Raw genomic sequence first — 16202 nt, 5'->3', positions numbered from 1 at the left:
GCCACTGGAAAAACCATAGCTTTGACCATGCAAGACCTTTGTCAGCAAGGTGATGTCTGTTTTTTTAGTATGCTGTCCAGATTTGCCATAGCTTTCCTTCCAAGGAGCAAGTGTCTGTTAATTTCATGACTGTGGTTGCCATCTACATTGATCTTTGAGCCCAAGAATATAAAATCTGACACTGCTTCCATTTCTTTCCCCTGCATTTGCCAGGAAGCAATGGGACCAATTGCCAAGATCTTAGTTTTTTTGATATTAATCCTCAAGCCAGCTTTTCCTCTCTCCTCTTTCACCCTCATCAAGAAACCTCTTAATTCTTCTTCACTTTTTGCCATCAGAGTGGTATTATCTGTATTTGAAATTGTTAATATTTTTCCTAGAAACCTTAATTCTGGCTTTTGATTCATCCAGCTTGGCACTTCACATGATGTACTCTACATACAAGTTAAATAAATAAGGTGACAATATATAGTCTTGTACTCCTTTTCTGATCTTAGGTAGTAAATAGCAAAACCTGGATTCAAACTCATCTTCTGACTCCAGATCCGATGCTCTTTCTATTATATATACACTATTGTTCCATTCTTAGTTAATGCATGAGTTTAAGTCTTCTGCAGTTCTGGAAGGCTGAAGAGGTAGTATAGTTGTAAGTAACAGAGAACTGGCCTTGAAGCAAGGACGATGTGAGTTTCAGAGAGGGTGCCAACATAGCAAAGCTAGCATTTTTATAGTGCTGTTAAGATTTGCAATTCATCTTCTCATTTGATGCCTTGGTTAAGGGATTTTTCCCACCTGAGGATTCCCAGTACCAATGAAATAACAGCTCTGGTCGGACATATTGCTATTTTGTCCATAGCTCAGACAGTTGGCTTTGAGCAAGATTATTTGGGATCAGGACATAGAAATGGAAGAAAAGAGGAGTTAGGGAATTACTATGAGAGTTGTCTTCATAGATCTGTAAGAGTGGGTAAGCCATATCTTCCTCACAAATTGTCTTGGAACTACCTCCCCCAGAAGCCGGTATGTCTACTCAGCAGGTAATGGCATTACCTCCATAGGCACTCTGACTGGACATGAAACTTTAGCAAGCTCCATTTGAAAGGAAAATGGTAATCTCATGGTAGAATGAGATCAGGTCCACAAGGTCAGAGGTGACAGAGCCAGAGAGAGAAAGGGAAATAGAAAAAAGAAAGAAGATTTCCTCTTAGCTATATCTGAACATGCCAGTGTTAGTGTACTTGAGTTGATTCAGTAGTGGGAGGCATCACACGGGTGTTAGCATGCCTAGTTAGAAGCAAAAATAGGAGGTTTTCCCCTCAAACTCTTGAGAGAAAACAACAAAGCTCTCTACGATGCTTTGTGGTTCCCATTATGACAAGCCATGCCTTTCAGACACTGAGGATTCAATATTTGTCCAATTGGCAGGTCTCTAGCCCTTTTTCCATCTGCTAGCCTGCAGTGCCATCCTGAGAACCCAGGCTAGGGAATAAATGAAGACAAAAGAGAGAGGGCATGATCCAGTGGAGCTGCTGGCATATACTAAACTCTTCAGCGAACCAAGCATGAAAAAAGTAGCCGATTTCCCTCTCCTGTTATGTTAGAGATACAGGATGGGGACTGGATTCCCAGGCTACAGTCTCTGGAGAATTGGGACAGGTAGGTACAAGAAATGCATGCTTTAAGTTCTTACTGCATGATTCAACTCCTTATTTACTTTTCATTCTTTTAACTAAATATTCTTAGCTGTATTATGATTTCAAGTGATTTATTCTGGACTGGTTGGGAAAATTTCAGTGGAAATGGGGGTTCATGGGGTATTGATTGAGACAAATGATTTCCCTGTGTTCTATAGATCTGAAAGTTACTGCCAGGGGGTATGTTAGAGAACTGGATACTACGTATCTAAAAGGTCAGCATGTGAAAAGCAGAGGAATTTAACTTTTTCTCCTTGGCCCCAGAAGGCAAAAACTTGAGATAAATAAGTAGAACTTGCAAGGGAACAGATTTTGACTCAGGACAAGAAAGAGTTTTTTGGACCTTCTTTTTTTTCTTCTTTATACTGTCTTATCTTGTGATCTCATCAATTCTTAAAGGTTATCATTTCTATGCAGATAATTCCTAAAGTTATAATCCCTGGCACATAGTAAGTACTTAATAAATGCTCTATCTATCTATCCATCTACTTACTTACCTACCTATCACTAGTTTTTCTCCTGAGCTATAGTTATATATCTCTAGCTGCCTCTTGGACATCTCTGGATGTCCTATAGGTCTCTCATACTCAGCATGTCCAAAGTACAACTCATTATCCCTCCTTTCCCAAACTCCTCTTTTCTTTCTTTTTTTCCACATTAATCTATCTTAATAATCTTAAAATTCTGTGACAAATTTTTGGTCAAGTTGTTCCCATTTGAAAATTACTGACTTTGAAAACTAGTAACTTAAAACTGCCACAAAACAAATGGTCTATAAAAACATTCCTTTCTTTCTGAAACTTTTAGGATGCAGTGTAATCATTAACTAGTTTTTTACTATTAAATTTAAGTGGTCAAATGAGACAAACAGTTCTGAGACTGTTCTTCCATCACTGATTAAGACTGGAGTGGCAAGCGTTGTGCAGACTTAGCCTTCCAGGCCTTTTGAAGAGAGTTTGTGACCTTGCCTTCCTGTCAACTGCCTCATATCACAAACAGCAACACAACCCAGAAGAGGATAATCAGAGAAACTTTCCACACACATAGGCTTGCCTTGATCCATATCAGTGATCACCACATTCCAGAAATTTAGGGCCGTCTTTCAGATTCTTACCAGAATGATGATCAATCTTCTTCAATTCAGCAAATTTGCAAGCACCGGGAGCAGTGCAACAATCCAGAACAGGTGCCTAGCCAGCACTGATTTGGTCTGGATGGTTCAGGATAGTGAACTGTGTAGTAAAGCCATCTGTTTCCAAGGATGGATCATTCTTGCTCTCTCCAGCTGCATTACACAGCAGACATCTTTGACAGACAAGTTCTTGACATTGAAATCAACAGAGCTTCTCAGTCAGAGCTTCACTCAAAGCTTTATGGTGCGTTATGACAGACTTTACTTCAGTTGTAACATTGACTGCAGAAAAGGTCACCAACACACCTGCTTTAAGAATACAGTTTCCATATAGCCAACAGGTACAGTACCAATACCACCAATCTTGTAGACATTTTGGAGGGGTAGATGTAGGGGCTTGTCAGTTGGATAAGTTGGTGCCAAGATGGAATCCAAAGCTTCAAACAATGTAGTTCCATTAGCATTGCCAACCTTATGAGTGATTTTCCAATTCAAGAAGCTTTACTCTAACATGTTGTAGCCATTCCAACCTGGAAATGGTACAAAAGCTACTGTGTCATGGTTGTAGCCAATTTTCTTAATATGGGTACCGACTTCCTTGCCAATGTCCTCATACTTCTGGCTGTAGGGGGAACTTGGTGGAATTTATTGTGTTGACACCAACAATCAGTTGTTTCACACACAATGTAGTGATCAGAAGGGCATACTCATGGGTCTGCTCTTTCTTTGAGATACAAGCTTCAAATTCACTAACACCAGCAGCAATAATCAGGACAACAGAGCCTGAGATGTGCTTATAATCATGTTCTCGATAAAATCTTTGTGTCCTGGAGCATCAATAATGGTCACATTATACTTGCTGAGCTCAAATTTCCACAGGGAGATATGAATAGTGACACTACATTCATATTCTGCCTTCAGCTTATCTAAGATCTAGACACATTTGAAGGAGCCTTTTCCCGTCTCAGCCACCTCCTTTCCAAACTTCTCCATGGTTCTCTTATCAATTCCATTGCATTTGTAGATGAGGTTGCCAATTGTGATGAACTTCTAGAGTCTTATGTATCCAGTAACAGCAATGCTAATGTGAGTCTTTGCCTGTTTTTGTTAAGGTTTAACACTAGTTTTCACAACATCTGTGTTCTGGCAGCAAACTCACGGCAAAGACCAAACCTCCTCTTTTCTGAAATTCTCTTTTACGTTGAGGACATCACCATCTTCCTAGTCATCCAGGCTTACAACTCCAATGTCATCTTCAGTTCCTCTCTCACACAGCCCACATATCCAATCCATTGCCAAATCTTGTCATTTCTCTTTTTCTCCACTACATCTTTACTACATCTCTCCTATGCATCTATACTGCAATAGCCTTCTAAGACTTAGAATCTAAGTGATCTCTTTGCCTCATGCTTCTTTCCTCTCCAGTCCATCCTCCATTCAGCTGTCAGTGTGATTTTTCTGAAGTGTAGTTCAGACCTTGTCACTCCTCTTCTCAATGAGATATGATGATTTTATATAATTCACAGAATCAAATATAAAGTCTTCTGTTTGGCATTTATAGCTCTTTATAACCTGCCCCGTTCCTATCTTTCCATCTTTCTTAAACTTTAGCCTTCGCCGCACACGCTGCAATTCAGCTACCCTGATCTACTTTCAGTTCCTTGAACTGAAATTCATCTCTTGATTCAGTGCCTTTGCATCAGCTATTTCTCAGGCCTCATTCCCCTTCCCCTCTGCCTTAGTTTTCCTTGCTTCCTTCAAGACTCAGCTCAAATTCCACCTTGCATAGAAGATCTTTCCAGTTCCCCCAGATATCATTTCTGTTCCCTTTCAGATACCTTCCACCTAGTGTGCATTTATCTTGTACATACCTTACTATCTTCATGTCATCTCCTCCATTAAAATGTACATTCCTTGAGAGTAGAAACTGTTTTTTAAAAATTTTTATTTTTTGTGTCTCCAATGTCTGAACAGTGTCTTGCAAATAGTAAGTGCTTTTAAGTACTCATTGACTGCCTAACTGACTGATTGACTAACAATCAGAGCTGTCCAGCAGTGGGATGGGCTGCCTTATTAAGAAAGGCTGCCTAAGAAGGAGCTCCCAGCCAGTGAACCTTTAAGCAGAGCTGGATGCCAACTTGACAGGGTTGTTGCGGGGAGGGTTTTTACATACTGTTGGATTAGGTATCTTTCATGGGAAGAGAGTGGGAGGTGTAACAAAGACAAACTTCTCAGCCTCACACTGTGCAGAAGCCTGCTTTTCATTATTAACCACTATTTTCTGTGAGTTCAATTGTTTCATAGTCTTGGATGTTTTATGATTTCTAAGAAAAAACTGAGCTTCAGTGAAGGCCAGAGCTTAATGTAGTTCAGTATATTAAATTAGAATGAAATAGTAATGGTTTGGTATTTAAACACTTGAGATGAAACATTAAATCACAGATTGCTAGTGTTGGAAGGAAATCTTAGAATATAGAATGATAGATAATAGAATGATGAAGTTGAAAAGCACCTTAGAGCATAGAATGTTAGACCTAGAGGCAACCTTGGATATTACAATCCAGTAGGCCACATGCAGCCCCAAACCTCAAGCTATTACTTGAATCAGATTAAGACGTAATTGGGAAATATTTAACAAAAGAAATAAAAATGCAATAAAATATAGATAATATTAATATGTGGTTTTTAAAGTTAATGTGCAGCCCTTAGGGATCCTTATGTACAGTTTAGCAGCCCCATTTCTATCTGTTTACCACCACTGATAAAAGTCTAGCCCCTCCTCTTAAAGACCAAGAAACTGGGGATTAGAATCCAGATATTGATTCCAAGTTCACTGCTCTTTTCACTAAACCAGGCTGCCTCCTCTCCCTTCCTTCTGCCTTTCTAACTCTGTCCCATATTTCTTTAGGCTATTGAAGTAAGTTTCTTCTGCCTAAAAGCACTTTGTAAACTTTAGACCATATTACAATGGCAAGTTGTAATAACAGAGAGTGAAGCCAAGTTAAAAAAAATTTCCAGTACGTCATTTTCCACAAGAGTTGGATTCCAGGGAATACCTCATTAGAAGAAATTCCTTGAACTATGTTTCCCAGAAGGCTGTATATCTTGTGTACAGAACAGTGATATTGCCCAGCAAGGGCTCTTATTGATGGTGAGTCTTCTGAGTGTCAAGAGATATAAAAACATGGGCTGATGAAAAAAAAATTGTGAACAAAGATGGAGAAGCAAGTCATGACCGTGCTCAGATCATGGATACAAAACAAGAGTACATGGAATAATATTGTCACGATGTTGCCAAATCCAGTCCAAAATTCCAGGCATAATCCAGATGGCCATGAAGCCAAGACAAGAAATTATAGATTCAAAGTTCTAGAGCTGAAAGGCCACTTAGAGATGAAATAGTCCACTCTCTTTCCCCAGACACACACACACACACACACACACACACACACACACACACACACACACGCACTTTACAGATAAAAAACTGAGGCTAAGAGAGTTTAAGTGACATGCTCAAGGTCACAAAGTCAGTAAGAGGCAGAGTCAGGATTCAAGTTCAAGTCCTGTGATTTCAAATTTACCTCTTTCCATTGAACTTCTTTCCACAGATCTCTAGTCTGTCCCCCAAAGAAGCTTTAGAAGATCTGCAGCTTGCCTCCCAAAGGCTTTTGAAGACCTTCACAAGGTAGAAGATAGTAGGTTTAAACCTTTTTTTAGCCCCTGGCTAAACTGTAGAGATTTCTAGTTCCCTTTCTCAAATATGCTTGCAGGATTTGTAATGATTAAGGGGATAATTAAATTATAATCCCCTTGGAGATTTTAAGGGGTTGGTTCCATTTCTGTGTTGTCAAGATATTAGGAGACACCCTGTTTTCCAGAGCTAAGGCACAGCTTTATACATGCATATACCCTGAGCTTGACATAATAACAATCCTTTGCACTTACTTCTGGAACCAATGGTCCTTGAGTAAGCACTAACAGGACCAGACATGAAGCCCTGCTACGAACGGACTTTTTGTCACTAGACAAACTTGCCTCACTGCTGCTGTTGTGCCTCACTACTGTTGCTACACTACACTGTTAGACTCTTTATCTGGCCACAAGTATATAATAAAGGTTCAACCACACTACAGCAGGTCCCCCCACTAGTGGCGGGGGTCTGGCACATGAGTCCATGTAAGTCATTTCCCTCACTTTGAAATTAAACTTCTGTTTGATTCTTGACTCTGTCTCTAGCTTGCTCTATTCGGCTCCAACCATCTGACCAGGTTAGAGGCCAGCTGGGTCCAGTTGACAGTGTGGAAGATCGAAAATTTCTCTATTCATCAATTTATTCCCTTTTAGCTACATTCATATTACAGCTTAATTAATTATTGCATTTCTGGTCTTGGGACAGGTAGGTGGCACAGTGGATAGAGTGTTGGATCTGGAGTCAGGAAGACTTGTTTTCTTGAGTTCAAATATATACTTACTAGCTATGTGACCTTGGGCAAATCACTTAACCCTGTTTGCCTCCATTTCCTCACCTGTAAAATGAGCTGGAGAAGGAAATGGTAAGCCACTCTGGTGTCTTTGCCAAGAAAACTCCAAACGGGGTCACAAAGAATCTGACATACCTGAAGTGACGGAGCAACATTTCTGGTTGTCTGGTCTGGGAATAAAGAATATTACACTGGTTGCTTAGGCCTAGATCTGTGTGATCAAATACCCCAAATACCACTGATTGAACCTGTATGGGATTCCAGAGCCAAAGTATAAAGGTGACCTAGTGATAAAATGATGATGATGATAATGACGTGTATGTTAATGATGGTATGATGACATTAATAAGGCCAATAATAGTAAGACATTCTGGGCTTTTTTTGTTAGGGAGGGGTCAAGTAAAGACTTCTGGTAAGTAGAGACCATTTACAACCCCCTGTTTAAAACTTTAGAAAACATTCAGATTCATTAATATCTCCCTCCCTCAGTAGATAGCAGCAGCATCTATAGGTCTTTTTGTTTTTTCCCTGTGGCAGCCCAGATAGGTTAGGGCAGGGTGGGGCTGAGCTGAGCTAAGGTTGGGGTGGAGTCATCCAGGTAGCAAAAATAACTTCCTACAGAAATAGATGGAGCTCTCAGGGACTGAACTGGCAGTGTGACAGGCATTGATTTGGGTAGACTAGAGTTATCTTCAGGAAGAGAACCAATCTGGAAAACAAATAAAGTCTATTGAAGGGTTTGTTTCCATGGAGCCTTAGGAAGAAGATGGTTTATGTTTTGTTGATTCAGTGAAACCACTTTGGTTGCCGGTAGGAACTCACCAACTTTGAGATGATTTAGGAGCCTGCAAAGGCAGCTTAAGCCAAGCATAAAATGCTCAGGGCTTCTAGCTCCAGTTGGCTTTAGGACCTAAAAGTGAGAAAAGCAAGCCATACTTTCATCCCAGCTGTAGTAACTCACTGCATCATCCTCTGCAAGTTCCTTCTCAGGTTTGTTTCCTTAGCTGTAATAATGAGTTGGGGAAGGATCGGATGGTAGGTGACCTCTAAGTTTCTGAGATTCTATGGTGTAAAATTCTGGGTCCTTAGGTTCCACACCACGGCTACCGCCATCATTCTATGATTGTATAGTTCCCATTGTCTACAGAGTCAGAATGTGGTCAAGTAAGAGGAATCATGGGACAGCGAAGAGAATGCTGGCTCTGAGCCTGAGGACCTGGATTCAGCTCTTGGATCTGCACATTATTTCCTGTGTCATTCAGTGTCATGTCACCAGTAGGTAGAGGCCGTGGTTTCCTCATGTATAAAATGAGAGGATTGGACCAGATGATCTCTGAGGTCCCTTCAATTATGATTCTGTGCCTATGACACACATATGTATGTATGTGATCCAGTGATTCCATATATATGACATTTTTATCTTTGGGGCTCCCAGAGACTAGAGGCTGTGTGGAGGACACAATAAACACCCTCACAAAGAACTTCATCACGTGAACTCTGTAAGCCTTTCCCTCATTTGCGAAAGTTGAGTGGAGTTTAACTAGATTACTTCTGAGGTCCATTTCAGTGACAACATTCTGTGTTCTATGTTCTTATGTTCTATATTCTAAGTTATCTTATCTAGCCCTATCATCCTAGAATTCCATGAGCAGGGCATCCCAGGCATTTTCCGTTTTCCTTTTAAAGGTCTGTCCTTGGGCAGTGCTTGAGAGGGAGTAGCGATCTCCGTTAGCACTGAATGCCCACCTGTGCTCAGGGGTCCTTTTCTTCTGCCTTGCTGTCACCTCCTGATCCCTTTCCTCCCTTGCCCTTTTCCCTTTTCATATCTCCTCTTCCCTTTTCTCCTTTTCCCTTCCTCTCTTCAGTCATCCTATCCTCCCCTCCCCTCCTCCTCTCCCTTCTTTGCCCACAAGAGGGAGTATTAGAGCTTTGTAAGATGAGACTGAACTAAGAAGAGCAGCAGCAGCCCCAAGGCCCTTGTAATCATTCACAGCCACCCAACCTTGAAGACCCATGGGAGAAGGCTAGTAGGGGATGCACAGGCCCTGAAGGCCAAGCTTAAACCAAGACAGTCATGTCACATCAGAGTAGAGTGGGGAAAACCTTCTTCTACCTCACTATCCATCCAAGGGATCAGAAGTCCTTAGTTCTATCAGCGCTCTGCAACTCGCTCCATGTGTGACCTTATCCAAATCACTTTCCCCTCTTTTGGCCTCAGTTTCCCCATCTGTGCCTCAATTTAATCATTTGCAAAATGGGGACTATTTACTATGTAACCCCATCTCCCTCAATCTGACTCCTACCTTCTCCCTCCTTTGCTTTGTTCACTAGTGGGGAAAAGTGGAATAAAGAAAATGTGCGCATAAGTAAGGGCATCAAGGTTGCACAGTGGATAGAGTGCCTGGCCTGACCTCAGGTAGACTCAAATCATGAGTTCAAATTTGGCTTCAGATACTTACCAGCTGGGTGACCCTGGGCAAGTCACTTAACCTTGTGTGTCTCAGTTTCCTCATCAGTAAAATGAAATGGAGAAGGAAATGGCAAACCACTCTAGTATCTTTGCCAAGGAAACTCCAAATGGGACCACAAAGAGTTGAGCATGACAGAAAATGACTTAAGAACAACAAAAAAGCAGGTAAGTATAAGTGGCAGTATTCAGCAGAAGAAGAGGGGTGCCAGGGACTAAAAGGTTCTAGGTCAGAGAGAGGGAGGCAGAGGAGGTAAGAGAGCAATCAGAAAAGAAAGAGTTTCTTTCTGTGTCTGCTTTGTTCTTGCCTATACACCTCTGAGTCCACATCAGATAAGCTAGCTGTGGTGGGAAATGGAGTTCTCTGACAAAATTACCTGGCCTTAAGAAATACAAATTCCCACTGTATTCTGAGTCCATCTTTTGTTCTATAAATGGTTTCTCTTTCCAAATATGAGTCTTTTAAAGCCTGGCCCTATCAGATATGTGAGTCAAACATTAATTGAAAACTTTATTGGATTATCCACACTTTTTTGCTCAATTACAAGAAGGCTGGTGTGGGGGAAGGGGGACGGTGCATTTTGTAGAACTCTTAGATTTGGAGTAGTAAACAGTATGTACAATCCAGAAACTGCTTAGATCTAGGAGAAGCACTGTGCAGGCAGCTCCATATTGGATTGTTTATTATTCATTGTTCTATGGCCTATATTGATTCTATGAAAAGAGTTAAGACCTTATATGCAATAGCTAAGCACATTTTTCTGTTCCTGTAGGAACAGTGATTTTCTTATGACAAGATCACAAGACGAAGGATCAGTGGAATTTAGTGAGCTGTTTCTTGAGGGAAGAGGCAGAGTTTGACAGAGATAGGTCTTTCTAAACTTGAAAGGCTTGAGGATGGAACTGGTGACAGGCTGCATGTTTATTTTCCAAATGTTGCAGGGAATTGTGGGACAAGAATGGCTGTTTTTCAGAAACCAGTTCCACGGTCTTAGACAATTGGTGTGGGTAAGTAGGAGGGAAACAAATATTTATTAACACATTCTTATATGCCTGGCATTGTGGTAAGCACTTTACAAATGTTATCTCATTTGATTCTTACATTAATCTGGGGAGGAAGGTGTTATTATTATCCTCATTTTACAGTTGGGGAAACTGAGGCAGACAGCAGTCAAATGACTTGTCCAAGATCCCATGACAAAGAAGTGTCTGGGGCTGAATTTGAACTCGGGTCTTTCTGATGCAAGGCCCAACAATCTATCCACTATGATGGAGTAGTTGAGCTGCCATCACTTGACCAGTGGAGGTAGGGGGTCCTAGCCCACGATCCTTTCAAGAACTGGGTTTGGAAGCCTCTTTACCCTAAACTCTGTTGTGATATGTAGAAGCACAGCCTACTTTACTTGCAGCATGTATGTAGTTCTCTCTAACCGCCAATTACCAAGATACCAGGCTTTTTGACACCTGAGCCCCTTCCAGGATCAAGACATCAGGTACCTGGCCCAGCAGGGGGCCAAATGCACATGCCAGGTATTTTTGGAGTGTGTTCTGTGTCCTTCATTCCAAGATAAGACAATGGAACTGGTGTTAAGGATGAGATCAGACAGGCCCCTGGGGGAACTAGTCATACTGACCCAAATCAGTGACCCAGTCTTCTTGAAGCAGCCACGGTGTTTGAAGAAAGAAGTGGTAGATGCCCCTGCTACAGCTTGTAATGTAGCCAATCCTCATTTCTCTCTCTCAAATTTTTTCTTTTCCTTCATAATATCACTAAGTCTTGGAAGGATGAAGCCCATGACTTATAATGTGGCTCCCACCAAAGACAACACATTATTCAAAAGGAACAGGATGGATTATTTTTTAGGAGACAGAAGAGCATAGTACTACATATTGAGAAGATATATGAGGGAATCTGGGTATCAGAGTGGGGAGAAGATTCAGATCAATCAATTAAATCATTGATAAGCACCTACTATGTGCAAGGCACTGTGCTAAGTTCTGGGAATATGAATATGAAAGGGATATTATATCTATGTAATATATAAAATGAATATAATTATAACATTAAATGTAATATAAATATAATAAGTAATAAAATGAATAAATGTAAAAGCTTACCGTGGGGGATATGATATATTCACAGATAAATATCTACAAATATATAGAAAATAAAGTGATTTGCAGGAGAGGTACTAAGAACTGAGAATACTGGGAGAGGCCTCTTGAGTAGGGTGGCATATTAGCTGTACCCTGAACAGTCCTGAAAGGTCAGGTAATACAGTGACTCAGGTGCTGAACTTGGAGTCAGAAAGACCTGAGTTCCAATCCTAAATCAGACATTGACTAGCTGTGTGATCTTGAGCAAGTCACTTAACCTTTCAGCCTCAGTTTCTTCATGTATAAAGCCTCCCAAAGTTATTGTGAGGATAAAATGAAATAACATTTGTAAAGTGCTTCGCAAATCTTACAGTGCTATGTGGATGTTTGCTGTTATTAAGAGGAAGAGGCTAGGAGTGAGAACATTTCAGGTGTGGGGGACAGCCTGAGCAAAGATATGAGAAAGAGAGAAGAAATGTTGTGTACTAGGGGTAGCTAATAGGCCAGTATGGTTGGAGTACTGACTATATAGAATAAGGCCTGTGAAGATCAACTAAGGGAAAAACAGGAATGATGTACTCTGATGACAATGCTACGTAGCTAGATAAAAGAACGAAACAGTAGAGGAATTCAAGAAACAGTGACGACCCTGGCAAAGAAACTGGATGGAGCCATGACTGAGCACTTCAAACATTCAGACAGTGGCTAAAGCTCTTTTTTTTTTTTTGCCAAAGGCAGAGGAGCTGATAAGTTCTTGATTTGCCTTAATGATTTTTTGCCTTTTTTTTTTTTAATATATCTCCAGTGCTTAGCACAGTACCTGGCATGTAGTAGGTGCTTAATAAATATTTATTACTGCCATTTGGTCTCTTCAGGTCAACAAAGAGGAACTTGTTGCTAAAGTAGAAATAATGGAAACTGTTAGGGGAAAGTAACCACTTCATCTTAGAATTCATGATAGAGGAGAACAAGACCAGGAGTAGTAGGCCATGGAGCCTAAATTTTGGGAGATTAGATTTCAAAGAATTCAGAAAAATGATAGTTGGATTTCATGATCTAAAATTCCATAAGAGAAGTCAATGATATAATAGGAAGCTCTTAAGAATGAAATTCTTAAACTGTGAATACCCTTTGACCCAGCAATACCACTTCCTGGTCTGTATCCCAAAGACATCATAAAAATGGGAAAAAGACTCACATGTACAAAAATATTTATAGGAACTCTTTTTGTGGTGGCAAAGAACTGGAAATTGAGGCAATGCCTATCAGTGGGGGAGTGGCTGAACAAGTTGTGGTGTATTAATGTAATGGAATACTATTGTGCTATAAGAAAGGATGAGCATGTAGAAAAACCTGGAAAGAATTGTATGTACTGATGCTGAGTGAAGAGAGCAGAACTATAACATTGTACATAGCAACAGCAACTTTGATATGTTTAATTCTTCTCAGCGATACAAGGATCTAGGGAAGAAGAAGAAAATAAAGGAAGGAAGAGAGGAAAGAAGGAAGGAAGAGAAAAAAAAGAAAGGACAGAAGAAATAAAGGAAGAAAAAGAAAGAAAACTATATGGGGAAAAGAGGAGATTCAAAAGCAGAATTAGCCTGCTGCTCAATCTCAGAGTTGGAAGGGTCCTTGGAAGCTGCCTAGTCTAACCAATACCCAGGAACATGTTAGAGCCAGCTCCAAAGGGCATGACAGATTCTATTGCTAAATTTTCAATATAAGCATCTACACCTAGGGCTTTATTTATTGTTTTGTGATTGTCTAAACTTATAATAGAGAAAATCTTAATAATGCATATTAAACCTAAAAGTGATTCCTGAGGACATCTTCCTCCCAGTCAGTTCTTAAACACTTGCTAGCACATCACTGTCCATAACTAAATAATGATCCCCTTTAAAACATGCTCACCAAGTTGTTACCCAAACTTTGATTGAAGAACTCTAGCAAGGAAGAACACACTACTTCCCAACATCCCATTCCTTTTGGATAGTTCCAATTCTTAGGAAGTTATTCCTTCCATTAAATGTAAACTTGCCTCTCTGCAACTTCCATTGGTCACTCATGGTTCTTCCTTTTGGGGACAAATAGAATGGGTCCGATGTTACTTTCATACACTAGCTCTTCAGATATTTGAAGAAGGCTTTGATATCCCATCAAGTCGTCACTTCGCCAGGCTCAATATTCCCAGTTCTTTCAATCAGCCTTCATGCGGCATGCTCTCACGGCCCTCCACTATTCCGGCAACCTTTCTCTGGACGCTACTTTCCAGCTTATCCATATCGTTCCCAAAACATGGTGCCCAAAACTAAATGCCATATTTCAGGAGTGCTCTGACCAGGGCAAGGCACAGTGGGACCTTTGTCTTTCTAGTCCTGGATACGTTTTCTCTCCTTGTGCAACCTCAGATTGCATTTGTTTCTCTGGATGCCTCTCCACACTACTTTCTAATATCATGTTTGTGGTCCTTCAAAACCCCAGATTCTTTTCAAACAAATTACTATCTAGCCACAGCTTCTTACTCTGAACTTTTGAAGTTGATTGTTTTTTATTTAAATTATATTTTATTTTTTCAATCAGCAAAAATCTGCTTTCTCTCCCTCCTGTCTTTCCCCTCCTCTGCTGCTGAGGAAGAAAGAAAAACAGAATGCTTGTTGCAAACATGTATATGCAGGCAAAATGAATTCCTGAATTAACCATGTACTCGTAAAAATGTCTCAATCTGCCCTGAGTCTCATTTCTGTATCAGGAAGTGGGTAGCATGTTTTATCACAAGTCCTCTGGAATCAGAGTTGGTCCTTGGTTCACTGATAACAGTTTCCTAGTCTTTCATAATTCTTTGTCTTTCATGAGAATGTAGGAATTTGTTTTGCTTGACTATATTTTGTGTCAGGGGTTTTGTTTCTCTTTCTTTCCCAGTAGAGGGGAGGTAAGTGGGAGGGAGAGAATTTGGATCTGAAAAAACAATAAAAATTTAGAAATAAAAATTAAAGTTGTTTGTTTTTACAATATTGTTGTCTTTGCATAAATTGTTCTCGTTCTGCATTAGTTCACGTGAATCTTCCCAGGTTTCTTTAAAATAATCTTCTTTATCATTTTAAATGGTACATTAATAGCCTATCACACTTATATAACACAATTTGTTCAACCATTTCCCAATGGATAGTTACCCCCTCACTGTCTAATTCTTAACTGCAAAAAGAACTGATATAAATATGTTTGTACATCCTGAATTAGTTTATTTTGCTTAGAACTAATTCCTCCTTTAATCTACTCTTCCTCTTATTTCCCCTCTTCTCACCTTTCCTTCCTATTTCCTTGTTAAATGAAATACATTTCTGTACCCACCTCTTTGTGTGTGTATATCTCTCCGTTCTTTGGCTAGTTCACATGAGAAAGAGGTTCAAATAACACCCACTCCCTTTACCTCTTCCTCCTTGTTTCTATAGACTTCTACCTGTGTACCCCAACTATATGAGATAATTTCCCCCATCCATCCTCCCTTTTCTCCCCTCATTGTATCTCCCTCTTTCTTTCTAGTCTTCTTTTTAGATCATTAAGGCATAGGAAGACCCCAGTCTCACTAGGCTTCTTCTGTGACCCCTGATGAAAGGGTTCTAAGGGGATGCAAATCATGTCCCTAAATTAGAATGTAAACAGTTTATCCTTATTTAGTCTCTTATGATTGCTCACTTACATTTGCCTTTTTATGTTTCTCTTTCCTGCTGTGTTTGCACTCCAAAGATTCTAATTTTAAAAAAAGCCTGGCACTGGGCTTTGCACCAGAAATGCTAGGAACTCCTCTACTTCATCAAAGGTACATTTCTGCCCTGTAAGAAAACACTCACTTTTGCTGGGCAAGTTATTCTCGGTTATAAGGCTATATCGTTTGCCTTCTGGAATATTGCATTTCAAACTATTCACGTCTTTTTAGTGATGACTGCTAAATCTTGTATGATTTTGATTGTATTGCCTTGGATTCCTTCTTTCTGGCTTGTTGCAGCGTTATTTTCTTTGAGCTGAAGTCTCTAGATTTTGGTTATAAAGTTCCTGGGAGTTTTCATTTTCAGGTTTCTTTTAGGAGGTGACTGATGGAGTCCTTCTATTTCCAATTTACCCTCTGGTTCTAAGAGATCTGGAAAGTTTTCTTTAGTGGTTTTTAAAAAAATGATGTATAAACTTTTTTTGGTGGTGGCTTTCAGGTAATTCAATGATTCTTAAATTTTTTCTTCTCAGTTCACTTTCTAAGTCAGTTGTATTTACTTTAACATACCTTAATATTTTCTTTTATTTTTCCAGCCTTTTGACTTTTAAAAAAATATATTTAT

The 16202-nt window shown here is 40.0% G+C and overlaps 1 pseudogene; it reads right to left on the bottom strand.

Moving 5' to 3' along the window:
* Positions 1 to 2622: 2622 nt before the first annotated feature.
* On the bottom strand, positions 2623 to 8423 carry LOC110211288 (elongation factor 1-alpha 1 pseudogene; annotated as a pseudogene).
* Between the last annotated feature and the right edge of the window lie 7779 nt (positions 8424 to 16202).

This window comes from Phascolarctos cinereus, unplaced genomic scaffold (genome assembly GCF_003287225.1).
Source record: "Phascolarctos cinereus isolate Bilbo 61053 unplaced genomic scaffold, phaCin_HiC Scaffold_2;HRSCAF=192, whole genome shotgun sequence".
NCBI classification, from domain to species: Eukaryota; Metazoa; Chordata; class Mammalia; order Diprotodontia; family Phascolarctidae; genus Phascolarctos; species Phascolarctos cinereus.
Note: the sequence above shows the minus strand (reverse complement) of the source record. Positions and strands in the feature narration are given on the sequence as shown.